We start from the raw sequence: 26,774 nt of genomic DNA, 5'->3' as shown, positions 1-26,774 counted from the left end.
CCACACCTCTCATTGGCCTGAGGCGGAGTGACGGGCCAAAGGTCCAAAAAAATAAATAAATAAATAAAACACACACACACACACACACACACACACACACACACACACACACACACACACACACACACACACACACACACACACACACACACCTCTCTCCCCTCTCCAAATCACCTTTTCCCCCTCCCCAGCGGCATCACCTCTTCCCCCTCCCCAGCGGCATCACCTCTTCCCCCTCCCCAGCGGCATCACCTCTTCCCCCTCCCCAGCGGCATCACCTCTTCCCCCTCCCCAGCGGCATCACCTCTTCCCCCTCCCCAGCGGCATCACCTCTTCCCCCTCCCCAGCGGCATCACCTCTTCCCCCTCCCCAGCGGCATCACCTCTTCCCCCTCCCCAGCGGCATCACCTCTTCCCCCTCCCCAGCGGCATCACCTCTCCCCGCTCCAAATCACCTCTCCCCGCTCCAAATCACCTCTCCCCCCTCCCCGCTCCAAATCACCTCGCTTCCCGCAGCTGCCACGCGGCGCGTAAGATGGCGGACCCCCTTCCTCCCTCGCGGCGCCGAGTCAGACGGTGGCGGCGCCCGGAAGTACAGGTAGGTGTCGCTCCCCACCTCCGGCGCCAAACGGAACTGAGAAAGGGCGCATCAACTGAGGTGTGTGTGTGTGTGTGTGTGTGTGTGTGTGTGTGTGTGTGTGTGTGTGTGTGTCACTGTCCACTGCCCCCCCCTCCTATCCACTGCCCCCCCCTCCTGTCCACTGCCCCCTCCTGTCCACTGCGTCCCCCCTCCTGTCCACTGCGTCCCCCCTCCTGTCCCCCCTCCTGTCCACTGCCCCCCCCTCCTGTCCACTGCCCCCCCTCCTGTCCACTGCCCCCCCTCCTGTCCACTGCCCCCCCTCCTGTCCACTGCCCCCCCCCTCCTGTCCACTGCCCCCCCCTCCTGTCCACTGCCCCCCCTCCTGTCCACTGCCCCCCCTCCTGTCCACTGCCCCCCCTCCTGTCCACTGCCCCCCCCTCCTGTCCACTGCCCCCCCCCTCCTGTCCACTGCCCCCCCCCTCCTGTCCACTGCCCCCTCCCTCCTGTCCACTGCCCCCCCCCTCCTGTCCACTGCCCCCCCCCCCTCCTGTCCACTGCCCCCCCCTCCTGTCCACTGCCCCCCCCTCCTGTCCACTGCCCCCCCTCCTGTCCACTGCCCCCCTGCCCCCCCTCCTGTCCACTGCCCCCCCCTCCTGTCCACTGCCCCCCCCCTCCTGTCCACTGCCCCCCCCCCTCCTGTCCACTGCCCCCCCCCTCCTGTCCACTGCCCCCCCCCTCCTGTCCACTGCCCCCCCCTCCTGTCCACTGCCCCCTCCCTCCTGTCCACTGCCCCCCCCTCCTGTCCACTGCCCCCCCCTCCTGTCCACTGCCCCCCCCCCTCCTGTCCACTGCCCCCCCCCCCTCCTGTCCACTGCCCCCCCCCCCTCCTGTCCACTGCCCCCCCCCTCCTGTCCACTGCAGGAAATGCAGGGGGAGGAATCCATGCCTTTGAGGCGCCCCCCCCCTCCCTTTGACGCCCCCCCCCCTCCCTTTGACGCCCCCCCCTCCCTTTGACGCCCCCCCCTCCCTTTGACGCCCCCCCCTCTCCCTTTGACGCCCCCCCCTCTCCCTTTGACGCCCCCCCCCTCTCCCTTTGACGCCCCCCCCTCCCTTTGACGCCCCCCCCTCCCTTTGACGCCCCCCCCCTCCCTTTGACGCCCCCCCCCTCCCTTTGACGCCCCCCCCCCTCTGACGCCCCCCCCTCCCTTTGACGCCCCCCCCCCTCCCTTTGACGCCCCCCCCCTCCCTTTGACGCCCCCCCCCCTCCCTTTGACGCCCCCCCCCCCCTCCCTTTGACGCCCCCCCTCCCTTTGACGCCCCCCCCATCCCTTTGACGCCCCCCCCCTCCCTTTGACGCCCCCCCCTGCCTTTGACGCCCCCCCCTGCCTTTGACGCCCCGCGCGCACACACTGACTGACTGCCGCACGCACGCACACACTGACTGACGCGCACACAAAGCCTGACTGACGCACGCACACACTGACTGAGGCACACACTGACTGTGTGTGCGTCAGTCAGTCTGTGTGTGTTTGTGTTTCTGCCTCAGACTCACTGACGCGCGAGCAAACACACAGTGACTGACGCACACACGCTACATGAAGCTGTAAAGGAGGGAGGGAGGGGGGGGACTGGATTGATGTGAATGGGGGACAAACAGAGAGAGGGGGGAGGAGAGAGAGGAACGGGAACATTACATCCCGGGCAACGCCGGGTCTCTCAGCTAGTATATATATATAATTCATAGCAGAAAGTGCAGACATAATGTGGATGTGGTCTGCCCCACAGATTCACAGTGACTAAGGCTGGTGGATAGGAAATCCATACTAGACTTTCCAATGGTTCTGTTTTCCCTCACCTACTCATCTAATTACTAGAACAGGTATTTAGTGCAGAGACGGTTGCTTTTTCAGTCTCCCTCCTAGAGCCTGGAGGCTGGGGGGATGCTGTTCCGCAGGATTCAGTTTGGGGTACAGGGCCCTCTCACGTGTTGCGGCATCTGAGAATCTATTGGGACACTGTCCCCATCTGACAGTTAAGAATTGAATGTTATATCTGTGTGTTATTTAAAGTTGGTAACTGGCTTACCCAGCAAACATTGCAAGCATTGCTGTGAGTTAGACTCCTGACAGGAGTAGATGTTATTTTTATGATTGCAATAATGGGGAAAGGCAGGGTTGCAGACTGGTCTAAGACATGCAAATGAGCACACAGTAATATTTCAATTGGATATATATATATATATATATATATATATATATATATATATTTTTTGATTAAAGAGATAAGAGGACAAGTAAGGGGGATAGAGAGTGGAAATTTATTTTAACTTGTTCCGCATAATGTGAGAATGACCACTTTTTATAACCCACTGAACCGTATGATTTGGCAATCTACAAATAACAATCAAAGAAAGGGCAGCACTCAATCCCATAGCAAGTGTATCACTCACATATAATATTAGTAGTAAATACAGATTAGCATTAAACGGCACATTGGTATTAGTATTGAAAAAGCTTTACCTTTATTCAGTGAAGGGGATTCGGTAAGTAAAATATTTATTTCAGCTACCCATTGAGTGCCACCTAATCCCAGGTACAACATCACCTAAACTAACATAGCGTTATGTTCCATGTTAACTTTAACGCACTGCTGTAGATGTGTTGAGGTGGTCCACACCTCCATTGCATACTGCTGCGGCACAGTTTATTCGAGCATTTGCCCGTTCTGTGCCGCAGCAGTAGCCTGGCGCGCGCCCGAGAGTGACGGGCGCGCGCCGAAGCAGCGGAAGAGCGCCCTCCGATCGGGGCGCTCTCCCTACCGCTGCCGGGTCCGCCGGGTCCCCCGGAACCCCCTGCCGCTGTCCCGCGATCGCGGGACACCAGGGCTCCCTCGGGGAGCCCCTGGACGCGCGTGCAGGGGGCGCACGCTCCCGAAGACGCGTGACCGCGCGTCTATGACGCGCGGCACGCCGAGGGGCGGCCACTAGCAAGCCGGGAAATCTCCCGGCTTGCGGATCTGGCCGCAGTGTAATAAACTGTGTCGCCAGTGTAGCATTTGCACTAACATCTGTTACAGTTAACTGCAGGCTGTCTTAGTATTAGGACCTGCATTCATTTTGGTTTACCTTGACGTGGTATGCAGGCTTATGATGCTTTGGCCAAAGGGTTTACCTAAATAACCAAGTAAATATTATTATTATTGAAGTATTCAAACTTTATACTTACTTTATATGTTTTGTCAATTGGATGTAGCATTGCGCACCCCTGTCTTTTGTTGTATACATTTGCCATGCCCAGTAGCACTCTTTTTGACATAAATATATATTCATGATGTCTTTTGTTTGTCTTGGTATTAAGACAGCATTTAACGCCTTGTTAGAGAGCTGTGAAGATCCCGCTAGCACTTATCAAGACGCTAACTGAATTTACCATCTTGTTAAGTCCCTAATGGAGCTTTGTTGATTTATCCCACAGTATTTCCATTGTAGACATGGATACTCAGTAATGACATGCAAATGAGCACTTTTTTCCCTTCTTATCCATTTTAACAGGGATCCCTTTTGCCCTATGACTGTTATTTTACACAGCTTTTAATGCATAGTCTGGATAGAAGCAGAGTATGGCCAGCAAACCCACTAAAAGACAGCTAATTCAACCCTTTGGGTCACATCAGCTTGAAGATGCATACTGGCCTTCCATTGTCAAGCTTGTCGTGATTTCAAACCTGGTGCACAAATGACAAAAACTCTGTACTGTACAGCAATAATAAAGAACATGTGTCACAGATCAAGTCATTCACATGTCTCAGGCAGATCCACAACCCTGCCCTACTCCATAATCACACAGCATACTGTACATTGTTTCTACTGCACACAAATCATGTCTATTGTCTATAAATCCCGTTTCTCGGCAGGCACAACATACTGTATGGAGAAATATAACTAGTTGCGAAAAAGACAACAATCATAAAATGCAGACGCAATTCGCTAATATTTGTGGCAATTTGGTGAAAATGTTGCACCTTAGTGTTTCAGTTAATATCCGAGCAATATGAATAATCGCAACAATGAAATTCACAACAAATGTAGTGGAACACATTTGAAGAAATGTGCACATCTCTAAATATACCTGTTTATGTTTTTAAAATTTGTATGTATATGTCATTATTTATTTATATAGCACCATTAATGTACATAGCGCTACACAGCAGTAATACACGTGACAATCATATAAATAACAAGTAATACAAATAACACATAATGGGAAGAAGTGCTTCAGTCATAAAAGTAACATTTTGGAAAAGGAGTCCCTGCTCCAAAGAGTTTTGAATGTCAAAGAAATTTAGCAAAGCCATTTTTATAAGGTGCCATTGTTTTGCCTTAATCAGAAAATAATCTTAATATTGTAAGGGGATCACTCCCGGTTCCCCTGATCTTCCCTTGCCCCCTGCCTTACCCCTGTGGCAGTGGTGGAAGGGAACGACGACTTCTCCCGGTTGGTGCCGCCATCTTGGCCGGCGCCGTCGGGGTCCTGGTGCTCACGCATGCGCGAAGGCATGCGCGGGCAACATCGGGCGCCATCTTGAAGGTGGCGAAAGGCTCCGGAACACCTCCACTGGTGGGCGCCGCCATGTTGGTTGGCGTCACCATGTTGCGGATGCTCGCGCATGCACGAAGGGTTGAGCATGCGCAGATAGCCGCGGTGGCCATCTTAGTACCAGTAGGAGAGGAGCGGAAGAGCGCGCGTGGCGCAGCAGGCCCCAATAGTGCGCACAGGCGCAGAAAGGCATTGCGGCGGCCTTTACAGGTAGCGCAGGCACAGAAACAGAGGCATAGGTGGCCATTAGAGAGGCGCCCATGCGGTCTCCATAGGCAGTAGCTTCCTGGGGAACTACAACTCCCAGCAGGCTTAGAGGCAGGTGAGTCAGATGATTGCAGGCAGCCAATAATGTTTGCAGTTTTCCCTGCAGAGAGTAGATACATTGTATGGGCAATGTGCTATGAGTCAGTTGGTGCTGGGATAAGGTAGGGGGAAGGGTGTGTAGGTGCAGGGAGCAAGTGGCCCCTTGCACTATGCCAAAAAAAAACCCTAGGTCCCAGCTAGACCCCACTCCCCTTCAGCTTGTGACTGCTTTAGGGAAGGCCCCTTAGGAAGGGACTTTTCCCTGTTAGCAGTCAGTTTAGTCAGTTTAATCAGTTTAGTCAGTGACACAGCTGCAGTGCTGTGTGCTCTGACAAGAAGGGTCAGTGTTGCAGTGGATCATTCTCTGCAGAGCAGAGACAGAGACTGTCTGAGCGGTGAGCTTGCTCAGAAGGAGACCCCCATCACTGAGGCTTCGGCGCTGGACACAGATGGGTCCTCTTCCACAGTTCTGCGGTACCCGGTTGCAGGAGAGCTGGGCAGGTATTATCCAAGTCACCAAGTGCACCACCTATACACTTCATCTTAGTGGGCAGCGCTGTCCCACACGTGGGTGGGGTTGTGGGACTCTTGGGACTTTGGATACAAGGACTTTGGGAATACTGTGTGGGGTTAAGGCCCTGCGAGGTGTCTGGATAGTTGTACTTAGTAGTGTTACAGGGTGACACTGAAGTTATGTACTGTTGATGTCATAGTGTTGATGCATGTGTATTGTGTTATCTGCCCATATAGTAAACCTGTGTTATATATACCTTGGTGTATGTGGTTCATATATGTGGGTCCTGTGTAGTGGACATTCTACACTCCTAGAATCCTGTACAGGTGGAGGCGCTGTAATTGTATGATCGTTCCAGAGGATTCAACCCAGGCTCTCACTAGCGGAGGCTCAGACCTCCTGTGAACCTGCAGGTATACGCACCACACCTGGTAACATATAGATTCCCCCTCACATGCACACTATATGCGATTTGGGGGGGGGGGGGAATACCCGTTACAATATAATGGAAGTATTTGACAAGTGTAAGTTCTTTTAGGTTTATAGTTGCTTCATCACTTAAGATACATTAATTAGTAAATGTACACCAGACTATCTAACAAGTTAAACTGTTTATAAGCAAATCATGGTAAAAAAAAGGATAGTTATTAGTTCTAAAATCTAGAATTTATTATTAGTGATAACAGCTGTCATTTTCATACTCTTTTCACATTTTCTTACCCCTTCACTCTCTCATCTGCCTCCCCCTCATTCTCTCTCCCTGCTCCTTCTTTCTCCATCCCCCTTCTATCTCTTACCCCCCATCAATATCCCCCTTCTTTCTCTTTCCCTTTCCATCCCTGCCCCTTTTCTCTTTCTCCCATTCTCTCTCCCCCTTGCTCTCGCTCTTCACACACTGTTCTCTTTCTCCCACTACTATCTCCTCCTCATTCTTATTTCTCTCCCTTCTTTCTCTCCACATTTTTCTTCTCTCCCTTTCTCTTCTCCCTTCCTTAGATCCTCACTCCTTCTCTCTCTCTCTGCTTCCTTCCCTCTCCCTTCTGTCGCTCCACCCCTTCTCTCCTCCCATTTCCCCTCTCTCCCTCCCTTTTTCCTCTCTCCCTATCTTCCTTCCCCATGTATCACGTATCATCTCTCTCTCTCTCTCTCTCTCTCTCTCTCTCTCTCTCTCTCTCTCTCTCTCTCTCTCTCTCTCTCTCTCTCTCTCTCTCTCTCTCTCTCTCTCTCTCTCTCTCTCTCTCTCTCTCTCTTCCTTCTCCCCCCTTCTCTCTCGCTCTCACTTTTCTCAAATAGATGTGGTTTTGTATTCAATGTAGAAAAAAGGTGCAAATTATCTCAAGGATCAATTGACGTTTTGTCTCATGATCAATTCCAGATTTCCCTCCTCCTTAAGGCATGGCAGTTTTAATGCATCTCAGAGTACTGTAGCTTAGCTATGTTTCATAGTAGCAAATAAAAGCCACGTTTCGCTAAGCACAGATGCCAGGTAAAACACCCCACAGTCAAGTGTTATCTGGTATTTAATTTCATGGTAGTTAATGCTGTATCAGGGTGCGATACTCACATCGCGGCTTAGTGATTTCCAGCCTTTAATTAAAAAGTAAAAGCTATAGTAACATTTAGTTTCTGTGGTACAGTATATATGTGATGCCAGGGTTCCTCCCGGTGCGCTGTTCCCCCTCCTTAACTCTGCTGCCAGAGCAGAGCAAAGCGGCGGACCCGCCGGCATTTCTGGAGGGTGGGGGCCAAGCAGGGAGTGCTCCGGTGCTCTGGAGGCTCTGTGGTGGCCCGACAGTGCAGGGCGCCGCCATGCTGTCCCTCGCGCATGCGCAGTGGAGTGCCGGAAACGTTACACGGCCATTACAAAGTTGCGCATGCGCGTCATGCTATGCGCACGTGGCGCCAATGTTAATGACTCTAGGCAGGGGCCGCTTTACCACCTGATGCCAGGGAGCCAATAGGGCTGCAGGATTCCCTGGAAGGGGAGGATATACTAGCAGGCTGGAAGGAAGGAAGTCACTCAGGGATGGGAGGCAGACAGGGGAGGAGGTAGGTGTGCAGGGTCAGTGACCAATGCACTAGGCCAGAGTACCATCCCCAGGCCCCAGATAGCCCTGGGTCACCCGTGAGCTGCTGCAGCTAGGGACAGATAGGGATGCTGCCACCTTAGCTGAGCAGGATAGTTAAGTTGAGACAGTGTTGCTATGCAGTGCAGCACAGCAGTTAGTTTTGGCAGTTTCAGGAGAGGCCCCTTCAGTGTGAGGAGGGGTTGTTTTCTATAGTACACAGTGTGGTGTGACATCACCGGTGCCAGTTGCACGCGGTGATCACGGCCTGCGTCTGGACTCAGACAGGCTCTACAGTAAGAGACATTCTGTGGGTGAGATGCTCCACAAGGGAGACACCTCACACGGAGGTGGGACACCACGGAGGCGGATTCCTGTTCCTGCATCAGACCCTTTGTGAAGATATTTACACCCGGGCACCAACCTCATCTCATCAAGTGGGCAGCGCTGTCTCACACTTGGGTGGGAGGGGACTTTGGGGACATTTTGGACTTTGGTACATGGTGTGGGGTTATCACTCATGGGGAGTAGTGTTACAGAGTGACACAGTTATTGTTGTTGATGACATGTGATGTGATGTATGGTTATTCTGCATATAGTAAACTGTTATACTTATACTCCTGTGTATGTGGTCACTATATGTGTTGTCCTGTGTGGGGTACATTCTACACTCCTAGAATCCTACACAGGTAGAGGCGCTGTAAGTAAGATCGTTCCAGAGGATTCACCCCAGGCTCTCACTAGCGGAGGACAGGTCCTGTTTTTAATGGCAATGTTGCCGGAATAAAGCTTTTGCACGCAGTCACTGCCGCCAGCCTGTCTTTTTGCTGTGCTCCAATGTCCTTGTTTCTCCCCTCCTCTTACTCACCTGCTCTGGGACGGATGCACGCTCCAGGAGAGCAACGGTGAGGCCCCCTCCTTTGGAACGGACAGCCATCAGGCACTACACGAGCCAGCTACACGAGTCCCTGCACTCCCTGCTTGAGGACCCGCCGGGAACACATGATCCGCCACAGAAGGAACCGCCGGATGGGAGAAGCACTCCGGTCAGGTTAGAGATCATTTTTCTTATACGGCTATCCAGATTGTGCCTTACTGTGCCCAAAATAAGTTATTATCTCCTATCTAGGGGTACACACTCTGCTGCTCTCCTCTATCACCTCAAACATTGGCAAATCTGCCCTACCACTGCTACACTGAGGATTAAACAGTCCTCGATACCGACACCAATTTGAAGCACCACATTAGGGGTTTATTCCCTTATCTACCTATCTCACTAGCGGAGGTTCAGGCCTCCTGTGAGCCTAACAGGTACTGCACCACACCTGGTAACATATATGTTCCCCCTCACATGCACTCTATCTGCGATTGGGGTAGGGGGAATACCCGTTACATATGTTTCAACATTCACTTGTTACCAACACTTAATAAAGAGTTCTATACTGCACCTCTTCATTTTGTGAATTATGCAATACATTTACACAAACATTTGCTACATGAACTGGAAACACATAGCACATCTCTCATGAGGACCACACTGGCCTTCTGATTTGCCTAATTTGCCATCCACTAAAATGTGGAAAGATTTCCAAGTTCAAAAAAGCCCATGTTACCTGTCATTAAATACAGTAGCTTTGGGGAATATTGTTAGAAAAAACTGTAAAGGTCACAAAGCATGTAAGATCTTTGATTTGTCTTTAATTTATGTACTGTAGGCATCATTAAATTAACGAAGTTTAGATTATTGATACCTGTTTACCCAAAGGGCCGGTTCTGTAGCAAGATATTCTGAAACTACAACCAAGTGAAAGCCGTAAGCGACAAAACACATTCTCTGACATTAGTTATTATTTGTTCATAATTTAATAAAAGTTAATCAGTTTTGCAAATTGGGTCTTGAAAGCCTGTGAACATTTTAATAACCGGATGTTAAGCACATGCTGCTATTGTTAAGAGCTAGTTGGTAGCTCAAGCCTAAATCACTGGCATACAATGTGCATAGTGACCAGGTCTGAATTATTATGCAGTTAAAAAAATCAAAGCATAAGTCATCTTTAATAGGCACCAGAGAATATGTTTTTTTTTTACATTTAGATTATAAAATGATTTCACAGTGAAATATATATATATATATAATTAAAACAATACCAAGGATTAGTACTTCTACTTTCTCATGGCACTATCGCACAAACTGCAATTAACTGCAATGGGAGGTTCCATATGATGGTTCCCAAAATCGTCACCGTCATAATTTAATGAATAACATCAATGGCAATATATATTTTTGTAGATCATAATTTATTTTAGGTTAGATAAAAACTTTCTGCAATCATTTAAAAAAAGAACTGCGTTGATTTCTTATAAAAAAGGGCCTAAATCAGATGAAAAATAAAAGCTGGATTTACACCAATCAATTGAGGAATAATTAGCGTGTCGTCTATATGTTCAAACATACGATTCCCTGATTCTTCGAGGATCCTATCACAAAATGTTTTAATATACTGTAAATTAGTATAGAGAAAAAAAAGTATCTGTGTGCTTATTTCAGTCAGTGACTTGATAGATACATAAATCACAAGAATGCATTATGTATTGCCTTGCCTGAAGTGTCCCACATTGGTACTGTACTGTACACCATTGTACATTTTAAAAATTTTGAAATATGTAGTAAACGTGAAAAAATAATGTTTGACATCTATATGTAAATACATTTCACAAATCTAAAAACACCCCATAAAGACATCAAACTAATATCATAATTGATACATCTGACCTTTATTGTCCCCTACTATCTGTTTTTTTCTAACTCTGTATATAGGTGCAGCAGCCATTATCCGATCATTTTGCGGGTTGAATTCCTTGGTACACCCGACATTGGTGCGTGATTTGTTGAAATTGTCACGCGTTAAGATGCAAGTTTACTAGTGTTTTGATCGAGTGCAGAAAATTGAATTTTAGTGTTGTCTGCAATACCATCAAGAAACTCAAGTGGGCGATCGCGAGTTGTTGTCTTAAAAATCTAATTGCAATTCAACCGGTCTTTTATTCCCATACAGTACTCCAAGTGTGTGTACAGTAATTGTAGTCAGTGGGGAAGGGGAGGGGGAGGGGTGGGGAAGGAAGAATCCTGCTCAGCTCAAAATAGACTTTCTAGGGAGGTGCTATCAGGGTGAAACTTAGCGTATAGGAGGAGAGAGAAAGAACCCTATGTGATGCACTCAGCCCTACTAATAAAAATAATAAACTTTTATTTATTGAAAAATGCAAACATAACAAATATATTTAAAACCTAAAAGGTGTACTGTGCAGTTCTGATGTGCGTTCACTCTGAATGACCAGGTAGTGTCATAACTCGTGTGATGCACAGTAGATAAGAGAAACTGTAGATTCTCACAATACTAGTGTGAGAATATAGTGGATGCACAATGTATATGACCCTGTGGGGGAAACAACTGATGTGCACTCTACACAGGTGTTGTAATACACAGGCACTGGGAGCATTAGTAGTGCATTAGTAGTGCAACTCTGTGTTACAAGGCTGCAGTGAGGTGCATAACACTACTGCATACACAGGGAGCCAAATGCAAACCCAGATAGGGAAAGGACCCCCCTGATGAAAAATCAATTGGAGCGCTGCTAGGAGGTGGGTGCAGGTAAGTATACCCCGTTATTAACCTCATGAGGGTACTCCAGACTAATAGCCAGGACTCACACTTTTTGCAGCTCCTTCCAGGGGGGGGGGGGGAGAGATGTTATCGCAACCCTGCTGTGTATATATACTAAGGGCTAGCTAGTGCCAGCAGAAGCTCTCATATGCCTAGTTTCTAGCTAGTGGGATCCACATCTGTGGCCCACATCAAAGTTTAAAGCTAATCTACAGGACGTGAACAAACTCCTATGAGTTTGACACTGCAACAGTACAGCCGGCGTCGCTATGACGTCATCCCGACGCGCGTTTCGTTCCAAGGCCTCCCCGGAAGAAGTTCCCTTGTTGGAACGAAACGCGCGTCGGGATGACGTCATAGCGACGCCGGCTGTACTGTTGCAGTGTCAAACTCATAGGAGTTTGTTCACGTCCTGTAGATTAGCTTTAAACTTTGATGTGGGCCACAGATGTGGATCCCACTAGCTAGAAACTAGGCATATGAGAGCTTCTGCTGGCACTAGCTAGCCCTTAGTATATATACACAGCAGGGTTGCGATAACATCTCTCCCCCCCCCCCCTGGAAGGAGCTGCAAAAAGTGTGAGTCCTGGCTATTAGTCTGGAGTACCCTCATGAGGTTAATAACGGGGTATACTTACCTGCACCCACCTCCTAGCAGCGCTCCAATTGATTTTTCATCAGGGGGGTCCTTTCCCTATCTGGGTTTGCATTTGGCTCCCTGTGTATGCAGTAGTGTTATGCACCTCACTGCAGCCTTGTAACACAGAGTTGCACTACTAATGCACTACTAATGCTCCCAGTGCCTGTGTATTACAACACCTGTGTAGAGTGCACATCAGTTGTTTCCCCCACAGGGTCATATACATTGTGCATCCACTATATTCTCACACTAGTATTGTGAGAATCTACAGTTTCTCTTATCTACTGTGCATCACACGAGTTATGACACTACCTGGTCATTCAGAGTGAACGCACATCAGAACTGCACAGTACACCTTTTAGGTTTTAAATATATTTGTTATGTTTGCATTTTTCAATAAATAAAAGTTTATTATTTTTATTAGTAGGGCTGAGTACAGTAATTGTAATTTGATGATTAACGTTATGAGTTCATATACATGGGAAAGAAGTCCTTTCTGAGGCTCCTTAGCCATACACAAATCCTCAAATGGTAGAAGCTAAAAATATGAACACACACAACAAAAAGTATTTTTAAAGCGTTAAATATTTTATTTGTACAGGATAATACAGTTAAAAGTAATAATACAAAAATATAATATCTCCTCTTCCGAATGTAAAATGTATATTCCGTGCATGTGTGTATGTCAAATTGGAACCTTGTTGACACGCATATGCGTGTCATCAAATTTCTGCGCATGCGTGTATGTCAAATTGGAACCTTGTTGAAAAGCATGTGTGTCATCACATTTCTGCACATGCGTTTATGTCAAATTAGAACCTTGTTGAAAAGCATATGCGTGTCTTCACATTTCTGCGCATGTGTGTCATTACGTACTGTAACATTGTTCAGAATTAAATTACTGTACAGTAAAATACAGTGTATTTCTCACGGAGTCACTAGATATCTGCTGTACAGAAATACAGTACTGCTGTTAGTGTATCTAAATAGTAAAAACAACTTTTATTTTCTAGATTTATATAGTATACTGTACATACTACTCTACGTTTATTTCAGCACTAAAAGAAATGTAATTTCAAGATATATATATGTAACCCTTATTCCCCCCCCCCCCCCCAATCTCAGATAGGGTCTCCTTGGGAATCTACTGCTCAGGCTACGTGTCTTAGTGTGGTGCATACCTGCTGGTTACAGGGGGCCACGAGTCTCCCGCAATGACATGGGAGATAACAGGACAGGCTTCTGGGGTTGTGCCTCAATCTCACTTACTGGTGCAGCGCCTCCATCTCGTGCAGCCCCCAGCTGTATGGAGTGAAGTAATCTGCAAGAGAACGTTCCTTCCAATCCTCCCGATATACTTCACTCAGGCAGGAATATAGGTAAAAGTGCAGTGTCTTTATTGGTCTCTTCTATTCAGCAGCCAGATCACACAGCAAGCTGTCTCCCTCCAGGATGTCCCTGACCTCACTCCCAGCCTAGGACACCTAGAGTGGGTCCTGCTCTTCCCCTATCCTCTCTGAGGATTGGAGGTATGGGGTGCACCCTCTCACTCCCCGTAGGGAGGCATCAAGCCTGGCAGCTTGGTCTGGGTCACCTTGTCCCTCTCACTCTGGGGACAGACTCTCTAAATAGGAAGTGGCAGTACACTAAGTAGCTCCAGCAGGCACCACCCCTGTCTTCTGATTGGACACAGAGCCTGATGACATTGCCTTCACTGACTCACTGCACTGCTTGAAGTGGGGAAACCCATGATTGCTCCTGGCAAACCTGCCCTTATACAGGGATTACTGCCAGGAGGAGGGCAAACCCAAACCACACATGGCTACATATATATATATATATATATTCACATCTATATATATTAAAATGCTTTTATAACTTTATATTACAGTACTGTAGTGCCGACGATTATTCTAAAACAAACCTGGGGCAATCTCCAAAAAGACCCAGGTACATGCTGGGTACATGCTGGGTATATGCTGGGTACATGCTGCAACATTTAACCCATTTCTGCAGACAGACTAATGGCCCATCGGATTAACAGCGGGGGTCACTGGCAGTCCCATTCAAACTGAATGGGACTGCCAGGAACCCCTGCTGTGTTAATCCAATGGGCAATTAGCTTCTGCAGAAATGTCCCTGAAATGTACCCAGCACGTAAACTGGCTAGTTTAAGGCAAGTTTTAGAATACTCTTTGGCTCGTCTGTATGTACAGTATAGTGCTACTGTATGTTTATCTAAACAGTAAATGCACCTTATTTGCAAGATATTTATATTGTATACAGTACTGTATGTCAACGAGATATTATATATACAGTATATTTAAATACCTCTAGTACTTTATGTATAGTACTACTGTAAGTGTCTAAACTGTAAAAACATGAACACACAAACAAGTATATTTAAAGAATGAAAATATTTATTTGTACAGTATAATAAAGGGAAAAAAATAATAATACAGAAATACAACGTTGCCTCTTCTTCAAAATGTACTATCTTGTCTCTTTCTTCTTCGCAATGGCTGGTGCTTCTTGGACATCTGGGTCTGTAAAGAAAGAGACATTATACTATATTATTAATCCTGATTTTGGGGGGGTTTGGGGAGAAAGGTCATGACATGGGGAACAGTACATTATGACTACATTGTGCCTACACATGAAAAAAACTATTAAAACATGACACCAGTACAGTCCATTATAATACAGTATCTTCTGCTTTTTGGAGTATTGGGGGAGACAAAGCATGCATGGCATGGGGTATAGAACTTTACATTAGGACTAGAGGTTTACATTATGTTTAGGGGGGGGGACATACTGTAGCATGTATGCATTTGAGCACTGTGTCTTACCTGGCAGTATTGCTGGGAGAGTTTCCTGCACCAAGGGGGGGTTATTTCCTGCACGTTGTCTTTGCCCAGCTCCAAACATGCATGTGCAAAACAAAAATAATTATTATACCATGTACTGTCCATTATTATACAGTATCTTCTGCTTTTTTGGGGTGGTTGGGGGAGACAAAGAATCAATGACAAAAGAAATCCACGGTTGTTTTACACCTGATGACTCCATTAAACCTCATGGAATTAAAAAAAACCTTAGAAATGCAGACAGCACTTAACTTCCACAGTCTTTAACACCCGGTGACTCAGCTAAGCCCCATGGAATTAAAGGCCCCTTTGAACGTGAAATGTATTCTTGTTGTCAGCTGTAACAATAAAGCTTATTGTCAGCTATAACAATTGTTTGTTAAATTAATAAAAATACTGTAATATACCACCTCATAAAGAAAAAAAGGTAGTTATGTTAAAAGTGTAAAATGGATAAAATATGAAAACAATGCATCACATAATGTTTCTTAAAATCCCACAATTATTCAGCCTTTCTTGAGAAAAAAAAATGTACCTTTCTTTTTGTTTTTCTCGTTGGATTTCTAAGTCCGATTGGCAGGGAATGCTTTCTACACTCGTTCCCAATACGCATGTGTGTGGAACCAGGAAATGGAAATTGCTCCAACAGCAAAGAAGAAAAAAAGTTAGAAGCGCAGTCAAAATGGGGTAGTGGTCAAACTAAACACCTTTATTAAAAATTGTGTCCCAGGGATTACCCTCTAGGACAAAAAAAGCATGATGATCAATACATAAATAATAATGTTTAAAAACTGTGCAGATGAAGCTGTTGTGCAATTACACTCAATGGGTCTCCAAGGGGTTAAAAACGGGAGAATACCGGTAGAAAGTCAGAGTCCTGCAAGCTGTGCACTGCCCGGGCAGGTTTTGGTATAGAGGGGTACCCCAGGGTTGAGCCAATGCTTGATATGCTCACCCTGAATTCACTGCTGGTCCGTAGGGGTCCGGTAGCTTTCTTCAATCCCGAAATCTGCTCCGGTACACGCTGCACAGATGCACGATGACACACGATAACACACAGCCCTCCGGGGTGTCCGGGTCTGATGTCACTTCCGGCCGTGACGCACAGACCCTTCCCGGTAGTCTCTGGGCTGCGTCTGTCAGCTCTCCTCCTCCTGGTGGTTGCCGATGAACAGGCAAACAAACTTGAACAGGTGCTACTGGCTGGAGCCCAAAGTATGATGTTACTTGCTCCGCTCCACTGCACTGAATGAGAGCAAAACCCCTATGCTCCTCCTCCTACGCGTTTCACCATTAGATGGCTTCGTCAGCCACATCATGAAAGGGTCTTAGCCCTTCTCGAAAAAAAAAAAAAGGTTACTTTAAAAAAAATAAAAAATTGTAGGATTTCTAAGTTCGATTCACAATGCACATGGAACCAGGAAATGGAAATTTTATAAATGTTACAATTGATTAAATATGAAAACAATGCATCACATAATGTTTTCTTAAAATCCCACAATTATTCAACTCTTCTCGAGAGAGGAAAAAAATGTAACTTTATTTTTTTTTCTTGTTGGATTTCTATGTCCAATTGGCAGTGAAGGCTTTCTACACTAGTTCCCAATGCGCATGCATGTGGAAACTGGTAAATAACTTCTCTAACAGCAGCCTAATCATGAAATTGTCTTAGTCTTTCTATGTTAATTTCTCATGGTTAGGGGGAGGTGTTGATAACGAGTAGAATGCCTTTTGCTTGGCTTTGTGAGGGGGTGGAGGGGAGGTGACATGCAACTGAATTGGTCTGTCTGCAATGCACGGATGAGCATTAAGGATTACTGTAGAAACCCACTTTATGAACTGTTTGCAAATGTAATAAAAGATTGTGTGTGTGTGTGTGATTTTTGTTAACAGTAGGAACATCAGACCAAGCCCTGCAAAAGTTTGAGATTGATGTTATTGAATACATAGCGCCCCTCTAATAGCAGCCGCTGCATATATACATGAGTGCAAGTACAGATGTTGCAGACATACTTTCTCCGGAGCCGTGGCTGAAGAAGTAAAAAGCCGCGGCTCCAGAGAGAGTGCCACTGTGTCAAGGGTTGATCTACGGCTGGAGTGGATCTATGTGGCAGGAACAGCAGCGAGCGTGGTCAGGGCCACAAGCAGCGGTCGGAGGCAGGTGACAGCATGGTCGGGGTCACACGCAGAGGTCAGAGGCAGGCGGCAGATAGCCTAGTCAGGGTCACAAGAAGAGGTCTGAGGCAAGTGGCAGATAGCGTGGTCGGTGGCACAAGCAGAGGTCGGAGTCAGGCAGCAGATAGCATGGTCGAGGTAACAAGCAAAGGTCGGCAATGAGGAGACAGGAACAGGACTGGGACTGAGGAACAAGGCAACAGCAAACAGCGACCGCAAGAAAGCAGCTTCAGCAGCAGCAGAGAATACAGGAACCCAGCAGGTGCTGGAGGAACAAGTATAAACCGGCAAAGAGGAAAAGGAAATGGAGGTTAATAAAGGTCTGGTTGCAGGCAAGGGAAAGGTGCAAAGGTGTAAAGGTGTCAGGTTTCAGAGTCTGGAAGGTTCTTTGAGAGAACTAGCAAGAGCAGCAGCAGTCCCGGTGAATGTGCATGGTACTGTGGGCTAGAACCTGACACACTGCGACATCACTGTGGCAGGGTCCATACTTCCAGAACAGACCCCCCCACAGCGATAATCCTCCAATACCGGGATAACCACAGTCGAGGTCACACAGCTTGACCCGGTACCAGAGGCAATATGTCAAGCTACATATAGTATCTACACGTTTACCTTTTTATATAACTTTGTATAGCTCTTTGTGTATCTATACTACTGTATCTACTTAGATGTACAAAACGAAAGTATCTTTGTCAAATTTCACTTTTATTCTAGTTCCCTTAGTATTTAAAATGCAAAAGCTACTTGGCTCCTACTAACTATGCTCTGAAGACATCTTTGCAGAGCTGGAGAAAAGTTAATCTGCTTTTAAATTAACAGGACTACTCAATTTCAGAAAGGGAAGATGTCCTCCGTGAATATAGAATAATATGAATAGATTAGTAACTTTTCATTTATTGTTAACATTCCTTTAAACATCCTCACTCCCGGTCTAACTGCAGGACATTTACAACCACAGTCATGGATCCTATATGCTAATGACTCCAGGATTTCCTTTTGGATAAATACCTTTTTCAGGAAATAGTAAACGTTTTTAAAAGCGTTGCAATTGTTGCAATCGGTTACTCACCTTATTTGCTTTTATATTCAAAAACATCAGTAAGCATTTTCAAGAAAATGGGGAACAGTATAACGGATTCTAATTTTATTTTTGGTTAGATAAAGAGCGATTAATACATCAATTCTGTCTTGTGATTGGCTTCTTTTTTAGATTCGGAAATTAAATAATTGATCACTGCAAATAATTCAACAAATGACATAGTTTAGCTGTGCTGTGAAAACACTCATCAGGTGAGCAATGACAGTATGCAAACATACCAGGCTCACCTGAAATTGAGATGGAAAATATATTTACAAAAGTACCCAATTAGAAGAGTATTACTGATGAAATGCATAGTGACTTACAGTAGTAGACGAGGTTGTACTTTTATTCAATTATCATTAGCTGAGATACTCATCCTATATTTAACCTTTTCAGCGCCGGACACTCACCAGTCATCTTGTGACTGCCACCACCTGCTCAGCTGACAGGAACAGAAGTGGAGTGGGGCTCCACTTCAGTTTCGATCGAGTCGACATCTTCATTGAAGCAGTTAGCCTAATCATCCACTAGATAAATTAGCCTTTGTGCCATGACGTAGCTTGTATGTCAATAGGGCCTCCGGCATTCCTGGACTCATGACGAACCATGAGGACGCTCTAATGGTAATTGTTATATTGATTCAGAGGAAGGAAAACAAAACAAAAACAAGTGAAACATTTGCCAAACATGTCTAATAACGGGAAGCAAAACATTGCTTTCTCACTTGGATAATAGGGTAATCAGATGTCTCCCTGGATCAATGCTCTACCTACAGCATGTCTAAACTTATTTGACATATACCAGTACCTGCAGACCTTTCCTTTACGAATGTGATGGCAAAAATAGTTCTTAACCCTTAACAATTTAACTGAATACACACCCATTTTAGACTGAAATGTTCAGTTTAGGTGGCTAGCAGATAATTATGTGTAATTTGTAACATTTAAAAATACAGTAAAGAAATGCATCTGAACAAAACAGAGCATCGTTAAAATGTTGTCCCAGTTTGTAATGCAAGCCCAGAAAAATCTCGTGTGCTCAATTCTATTCATGCCTTCATAATTTGTAAAATCTCTCATTCCCACAAATCATTCTAGTATTAAAGGTCAGCAAACATACACAGTACATGTGCCCTGTTTGAGTTGTCTATTTTCCTATGATTTCAGAGCTTTTATTTCATGTCGGTAAAAACCATCTTTTTTTGTGTGTCAGATACAAGTTATGGAGTATTTTTGTGACCAACACTGAATGATGGCCTTAGAAAGGTCCCTGCTGGACAATGGAAATAGATGGCACAGAAAAATATCACACTTTTATATTTTGTACGGTGCCACTTACCTTATTTGATAATTAGAATGGATTTAATGCTAAAAAAAAATGCTTTGCAATTTACAGTATACTGAAAAAGAAAGTGTATTAGAAGTAAGTATTTTTTTTATTTACAAACTTGACAAACCTTACAGTCAATAAGGGATTATTTATGTGTAACGGTGTTCTTCCCCCCTCCCCCCCCCCCAATCTCATATTGGCCCCTTACGTGAGGAAACTGCCCCATGTTACTAGTACTACAGTGTGGTGCACCTGCTGGCTTACAGGACTCCTGAGTCTCCCGCTTGATGGTATAGGGAAATACATCAGGACTGGCTCGTGAGGTAATGCTGAGAACTACTCACTTCTGGTACAGCGCCTCGATCTCTTCCAGGTCCCCATGGCAGTAGGGAAGAGTCTCTGGAAGAGAACCTCTGGGTGCAGCTTCACCCTGAATGACTCCACTCTCAGGCAAGAAGGTTATTTCAAATTGGACATTCTTTATTGTCATCTTGACTGGCAGACTGCCCATCATTGCGGCCTGTCTCTATCCGCACATCATAAAGGTTGACCACCTCAAGGAAGTCCCTGGACACCACTCCAAGTCAGGGCCCTAGAAGCTGTCCTTGCTCTTCCCTTACTCTCTAATAGAGTAAGGGGAATAGTCTGCCCACCTCTCCCCTAAGGGAGGGCCACAATCCTTGCCAGAGCCCTGGCACTGTGTTGGATCATATAGTCTCATTCAAGTGGCATGAGACTCTCACACACACTTCAGGAAGTGATGCATACTATATAGTTCCAGAAGGCACCACCCCTGTGTCACTGTAAGTGGACACAGAGCATGATGCCACTTCCTTCACTACACAATACACATCACAGGGGATGAGGGCAAACCTCATGATTACTCCTGCATCCTGCCCTTTTAACAGGAATTATTGCACAGGAGGAGAGGGGCATGTAAACCCAAAATTACACAGGGCTACATATGCAATTGTGATAGTGCTGATATGGTCACAATCACATGGTAACTTCAGCGTGAGTTTCTGGGAAATAGAGCCCTGATTGGCCTTGTCACAATTTACTGAATATCCCTCAATATATAATAGAAATATTTTAAAAACATGTTTCAGAGTGGGAAAGCAGTCCGTACCAATGAAACATATCTATATTTCTCTTAAATAAAAAAAATATGATGTAAGCATGATTTGGTTTTCACACGCTTATTATAGATACTGTATAATATTGTCAAGTCCAACTCGGGGGTAAACACACAGAAGTCCGTTAAATCTAGGCTACTAACATGACGTTACCCAACTAGGTAACGTCTGTTAGTTTTCCTCAGTTTAACAGATATCCACAAAACCAAATATATACAAAAACAACTGAATTTAACATCTCATTAAGTAATTAACAGAGCTCTGTGGATCTACCCCGTAGTGTTATACCATATTACTGTAGCTATCTCATTAAGATTGTCATATAAACCAAAGTCATTAGTTTATGATTTAAGGTACTTATATTTTTATTTATTTAACGAAAGGGACTTCCTTGGCCGCATACTGTAAATCTTCTCGTCACACTTCAGTTAACATGAAAAGGCTAAAGGGAGCATTAGTGACATTTTGATCATGAATGCTGAGAACGTGTTTAGAAACCAATGCCTCTCCAATGACTGAATATTTCAAGCAGTATCTCCTGTAGTAACTCATACAGTACCAGGTAATTACATTTTCTATAGCTTCATAGTCTTTCACTTGATGATTTTACCCTGCTTGACTGCATTTCCTCCTGTGGATAAGATAACAGGATGACTTCCAAACTTTATACAGCAAAATGGCATTATTATAACATCAGCTGCTGTGCCAAGAACTCCAGGGAGAAAATGTGTGACTTCCCATTAATGTCTGTCTACTAAAGGAGTAAATGTTTTGCATGATCAATGAAATCCCAGTCTGCCACTGGGCACTTGCTATAAACATGCTTGCGTGCTACAAACATATATAAACGTATGTAATCTATATATGGACCACTACAATTTAATTTAAAAACTAACATATCAATCATTATACTGTAGGTGTCTGTGTTTTAAATGGATACTACATTTTGTGGTAGTTTTTTGCATTTCTTTTTCCCTTTATTATAATAGCTAAAGTAATGCTAAACAATACATTGTCAATAGTCATTAATTAAAAAGGATAACTTGCCCAAACTGTTGCATATTTTCAATGTTCTACAGTATGACATGTATTTGCTGTTTGCATTGTTCTGACAGAAGAAGTAATGGAACAATATATCTTATCTCAATGAATGATAACTTGAAATAAGTATTCCTTTGGTCTCTGCCTCTTACATTCATGTTTTCTCTCTACTTACTATCACAGGATTTCCCCTAAAACATCAGGCAGTTTCGTGTCACGGAGGGGTGTATTAAGTGCAAATTAATTAGTACTGCACCGACACACTTTATTCGAGCAAATACCCGGTATGTACCTGGCATATACCTGGAATGCGCCGCTCCTCACCTCTGACAAGCCCCGTTGCGTTTGCCTTCCCAGCCTGGGTTCATGCCTGGCTGATGGGCGGCTGATCTGTTAAATGATAATGATTAGGATTTAATAGGCTGCAATGCTTCGCGTGTCTACCAGATGGCATAAATTCATGAATTGTAATGCAGTATATATATATGTACTGTGCAGTATTGCAGCCAACGGGAATAAAATGCTTCAATCCCTGCCGGAAAATAACTCAATGCACTCGGGCAGAAAACAGTCACAAACCTCAATACACCCGGGTATACCCGAATTCGTGGGACTAGCCGAGCTCGAATAAAGTGTGTCGCCAGTGTAAATACTTAGTGCAAAAAAATAATGTGAAAAAGTGTGAGGCAGTGGTGCTCACCCAACAAGACACAGTCCCTATGTCTATACAATACACAGAAAAATCAAATATGGAACGCAAACACAATCAGACTAAAAGTTAATAGCAAAGGTGAATAAGAATGGCTTACACTGTAGCAGTAGGTAGAACCTGGATGCTGGAATTGATTCCCTTAGATTCATGACATACAGCAGGGGTGGACAAACTTTTCTTGCTGCGCTCCCCTGCCTGCTCTCCTCCGTTTTTGAACCCCCCCCCCTTACCTCAGTTCGGCGTCAAATGACATTGCGGGGTCGTGTAACGTCATGAGACCACAGCGTAATTTGACGTCATGTTCCCATGCAACGTGGCGCCAAATGACACCACTGGGTCATGTGGAGTGACGTCACATGATCCCATGGCATTGCCATGGGGACGTGTGCTGAGCCGGCTGAATCTCAGTAACTAGAGGTTGCAGAGGCTCGCGCGGTCCCCTGGCATTTAATTTAAATGCCTTTGGGAAGAGCGCGGGACCTCTGCAACCGCCTGCGCACCCCTAACATACAGTACCATATAATATAACCTGGTATATGGAAGCAAAGAGCCTCGAACTCCACCCTAGGACCGTTATCCCATGCGTGTTTCCGATTTTACAACATAGTTACATAGTAGATGAGGTTGAAAAAAGACAGATGTCCATCAAGATCAACCTATGTTAAATGTAGATACAATTTATGTTACTTTACATAATAAGACTTGCTTATTGAACCCGTGTGAAGCATTGTAATACACACTTCAGTTTTCTATCAATTTTGTGTAAGTATGAAGGGTTTTGTCACTTTTTTACCCACCATAACACTATTTGTATGTGTGATTTGTAGCCAAAATACCAGCAATATGTTACAGAACCTGCAACCACATTTAAGCAGATGAATCACAAGAGGTGAAAGAAATATGTTTAAATGGCCTTACTGGTAGTTCTTTATAATGGTACCTTAGCTGTGCAGACTGTGCAATGGAGTATGATACATTTCGAGTGAAAACCGGTAGAAGTTGAGATTGGAAGCAAACAATTATCATACTTTTGGGGTCATTTATCAAAAGTCTACTGGCTGCAAAACTACTGTATAGCAGTTTTATGAAAGAAAAACATTCCCACTGAAATTAATGGTATATTTTCCTTTGATAAATCTGATTAAGTATTATTGCCACAGTTTTGCAGCCAGTAGACTTTTAATAAATGGCCCAAATGATGTTAAATATCATCTCTAGTTTGTGCAATGTAGTATTTAAAAGAATAAAACTGACCTCTATTTACCAATACGTAGTGTGTAACTGGTTTGTTTAAATGAAACTTCTTCATGTCAGCAGGAAAAGATTGCTAAGAGGACTATTTTCTTGTTGAATTAACGCTGCTAAAAGGTTTTGTTCATTGCCTGGTTTAGCTGTTATATTCACCTGCATAATTTATCCCCACCAGCTCCAGAAACTGAAAATGTGCTTTCTCCCATGAAATAGTGAGGTAGATGCAATATATTCTAATGCTATTCTTAGAGTTGGAAGCAGAAAACATGAGGCAATTGATTCAAACCCATAACATTATAAGGTTTGATAAATTGCTTTGTGCTAATATTCAGTTGCATTTTAGACACCTGCTTTCAATCTCTCGCCTTTTTCTTTGACCATGTTTTACTTTTATTATCGGAAAAGCATACACTTTCTTATAGATGCAGAGTGTTTAACATGAAGGTGCTACAGTAAAACATTATTACATATTAATAATTAGCTATATTATTGGCACGTGCTTAAAAATATAAGATTGCGTTTGTCTCCAGATGTTTTTCCCAAGGTTTTTTGTTGCAAGAATACAAATGAAGTATAATATAACTACCTTATCTGGTATGCTATTAATTGTATACCAAGAGACTTATGCAACAACAGCACATCTAATTAATTCTAATCAATGTCCAAAAATTGATTAACCTGCACAATATTTAATCTATTATTGTAACTGTTTCAGTGTACTGGTCCCCTGGAGTGATCACGCAACATGATTGGTCGCCGGATACATTGGGAGCTCCACTTCTGTTTTATCCCGATTACCCCGTAGACAGCAATCTTGTGCCCATGATATACCGGATACGGCATAAGGGCCCCTGGAATGCTTAGGCCCATGGTACGTGAAAAGGGCTCTAAAAAGGTTAAGGTGATTTTTTATTAATCAATGTATTTATCACAACTGAGGAAAATGTGGTGTAAAAACCTTGCTCCAGATTTTTTTTTTTAAAAAGCCACACATTGATTTCTATGGAAATGCTACAGTATTACTCAATACATATGGTGCTCTTCCCCAGTTCTGAAGCAGCCCATCTTCAAATAATCCAAACTGAAGACCTCTTGGCATTTGACATTGCATGAATGCCAACATGTGAAAATGTAGAATATGACATAAGTTCGACAATATGTACACTGAGCATACAGCAACACGTACAAAATCAAGCATACTGTGTAAGCTGAATCTACAGTAACAATGGGGATGTATCAACGTAAAGAGCATGCAAATAGAAGTTGTATTGACACATTTTTCCATTTTCTGCTTGAGTTTACGTAAAATGTAAGAAAGTAAAGTTTACTCCTTCTGATTGACTTTTTTTAAAACGTAAATGTGATTTAAAAAGTGACATGCTGAGACGCAGAGTCCGATACATCTCATTATAATTAGTGCATCATTTAACTCCTCCCTAACTCCTCCTATTGACATTCCCCAAATCGCAAGCTGAAGCACATGGCAAAAAACTTGGAGCAAGATCTTGATACATGGATGCAAGGAGACGCAAGATGAAAATGGCACAATGTGCATCAATTGTGCTCCATACAGGGTACCTCACCCAATGAGTTCTGGGTAACAAGCTGTTTGAGACAGGACCATTCAGAAGTTTTACAGTAAGTTAAAAGTTCATCCATCGAAGCAGTACTAAGCACAACATAATATATAATGTACACTTACATGTTCCACATCTTGTTCTAAATGAATAACTGAAAACTAGTAAATACAGTACCACAGAGATTGGACACATAAAAAGAGAACTCGTAATTTATTTTTTTCCTGGTAAAATATATAAATAATAACTAAAAATAACATGATATAAGCATATGTAAGAAAAAAAAACATAAGCTAGACAGAAAAAGAAAAAAACAGAAGCTAGTCTAGCTTCTAAAACAAAAAAGTTACATTATTTATTTAACACAAAATAAGGAGCAACATTTAACAATTGTTACAAATATACGTGAGAACATGTTTGCCCTTTGAACTATAATTCATCAGTTATCTATATTTAAAAAATCAATTTTGCAAAGAACATGTAAACACAATAATATATAGACTTCAGAACAGCAGAATTGGGATTTATCTTTCTACAGCACCAACAGCATAAGTTATTTGATTTATTATGCACTGACAAAAGTGCAGTATGACATGATACTGACTGATAAATGCTACACTGAGTTTATACTGTAGGTACTACTGATCTACTTTTACTTGTATCTATTGTTTCTGGTCATTTTAAAACAAAAACAACATTAATAGTCTCACCTGATAGAGCAGTAAATCCCAGCTTCTTTCCACCAGTAACGTGAAACAACTTTCTTATCATACCTAAAATTAATATTGTTGAATGGCAAAATACTGCCCAGAATACCTGTGCAATCCTTGTCAATCCATGTGTGTGTTCAGAGAGAAGGGCACAGCAATGTGACAGCTCTCCAAGTACTAGACAAAGCAAGATAATGTAGGAAAAACTAAGGCAAATAAAACGACTTGCAGCCAGCCCAAGAGCTGACTGCTCTGTCTGAATCGGATGCTACTGTGTATAATTTTTCTTCAGCTGACTCAGACTCAGCAGGCTTACTGCTGTCATCTGCTGGAAGCATGTAGGAAGTGATGAGCTACAAAAGTGGTCATTCAATTTCCATGATAATTAATTATATTGAAAGCCCCATTTACTATAAAGCTCCACACAGTCGTCTCCCCTGTTATTTTGCCATCGTAGAAATTGTGGGATAGCATAATAATAAATAGTGCCATAGAGTCATTTTCACTTTTTAATGACAATCATTTCTTTT

At 44.1% G+C, this 26,774-nt stretch overlaps 1 protein-coding gene across 1 annotated transcript in view; it reads right to left on the bottom strand.

The window, feature by feature from the left end:
• Positions 1 to 26,504, bottom strand: part of HTR1F (5-hydroxytryptamine receptor 1F) — a 310,261-nt gene extending 283,757 nt beyond the window's left edge. The window contains exon 1 of the mRNA XM_075593307.1: positions 26,245 to 26,504. The gene's annotated coding sequence lies outside the window, so the exon portion shown is untranslated. The remainder of the gene's footprint in view (positions 1 to 26,244) is intronic.
• Positions 26,505 to 26,774: the final 270 nt, after the last annotated feature.

Source organism: Ascaphus truei, chromosome 3 (genome assembly GCF_040206685.1).
Source record: "Ascaphus truei isolate aAscTru1 chromosome 3, aAscTru1.hap1, whole genome shotgun sequence".
Taxonomy (NCBI): domain Eukaryota; kingdom Metazoa; phylum Chordata; class Amphibia; order Anura; family Ascaphidae; genus Ascaphus; species Ascaphus truei.
This window is presented reverse-complemented; position numbering and strand designations above follow the sequence as displayed.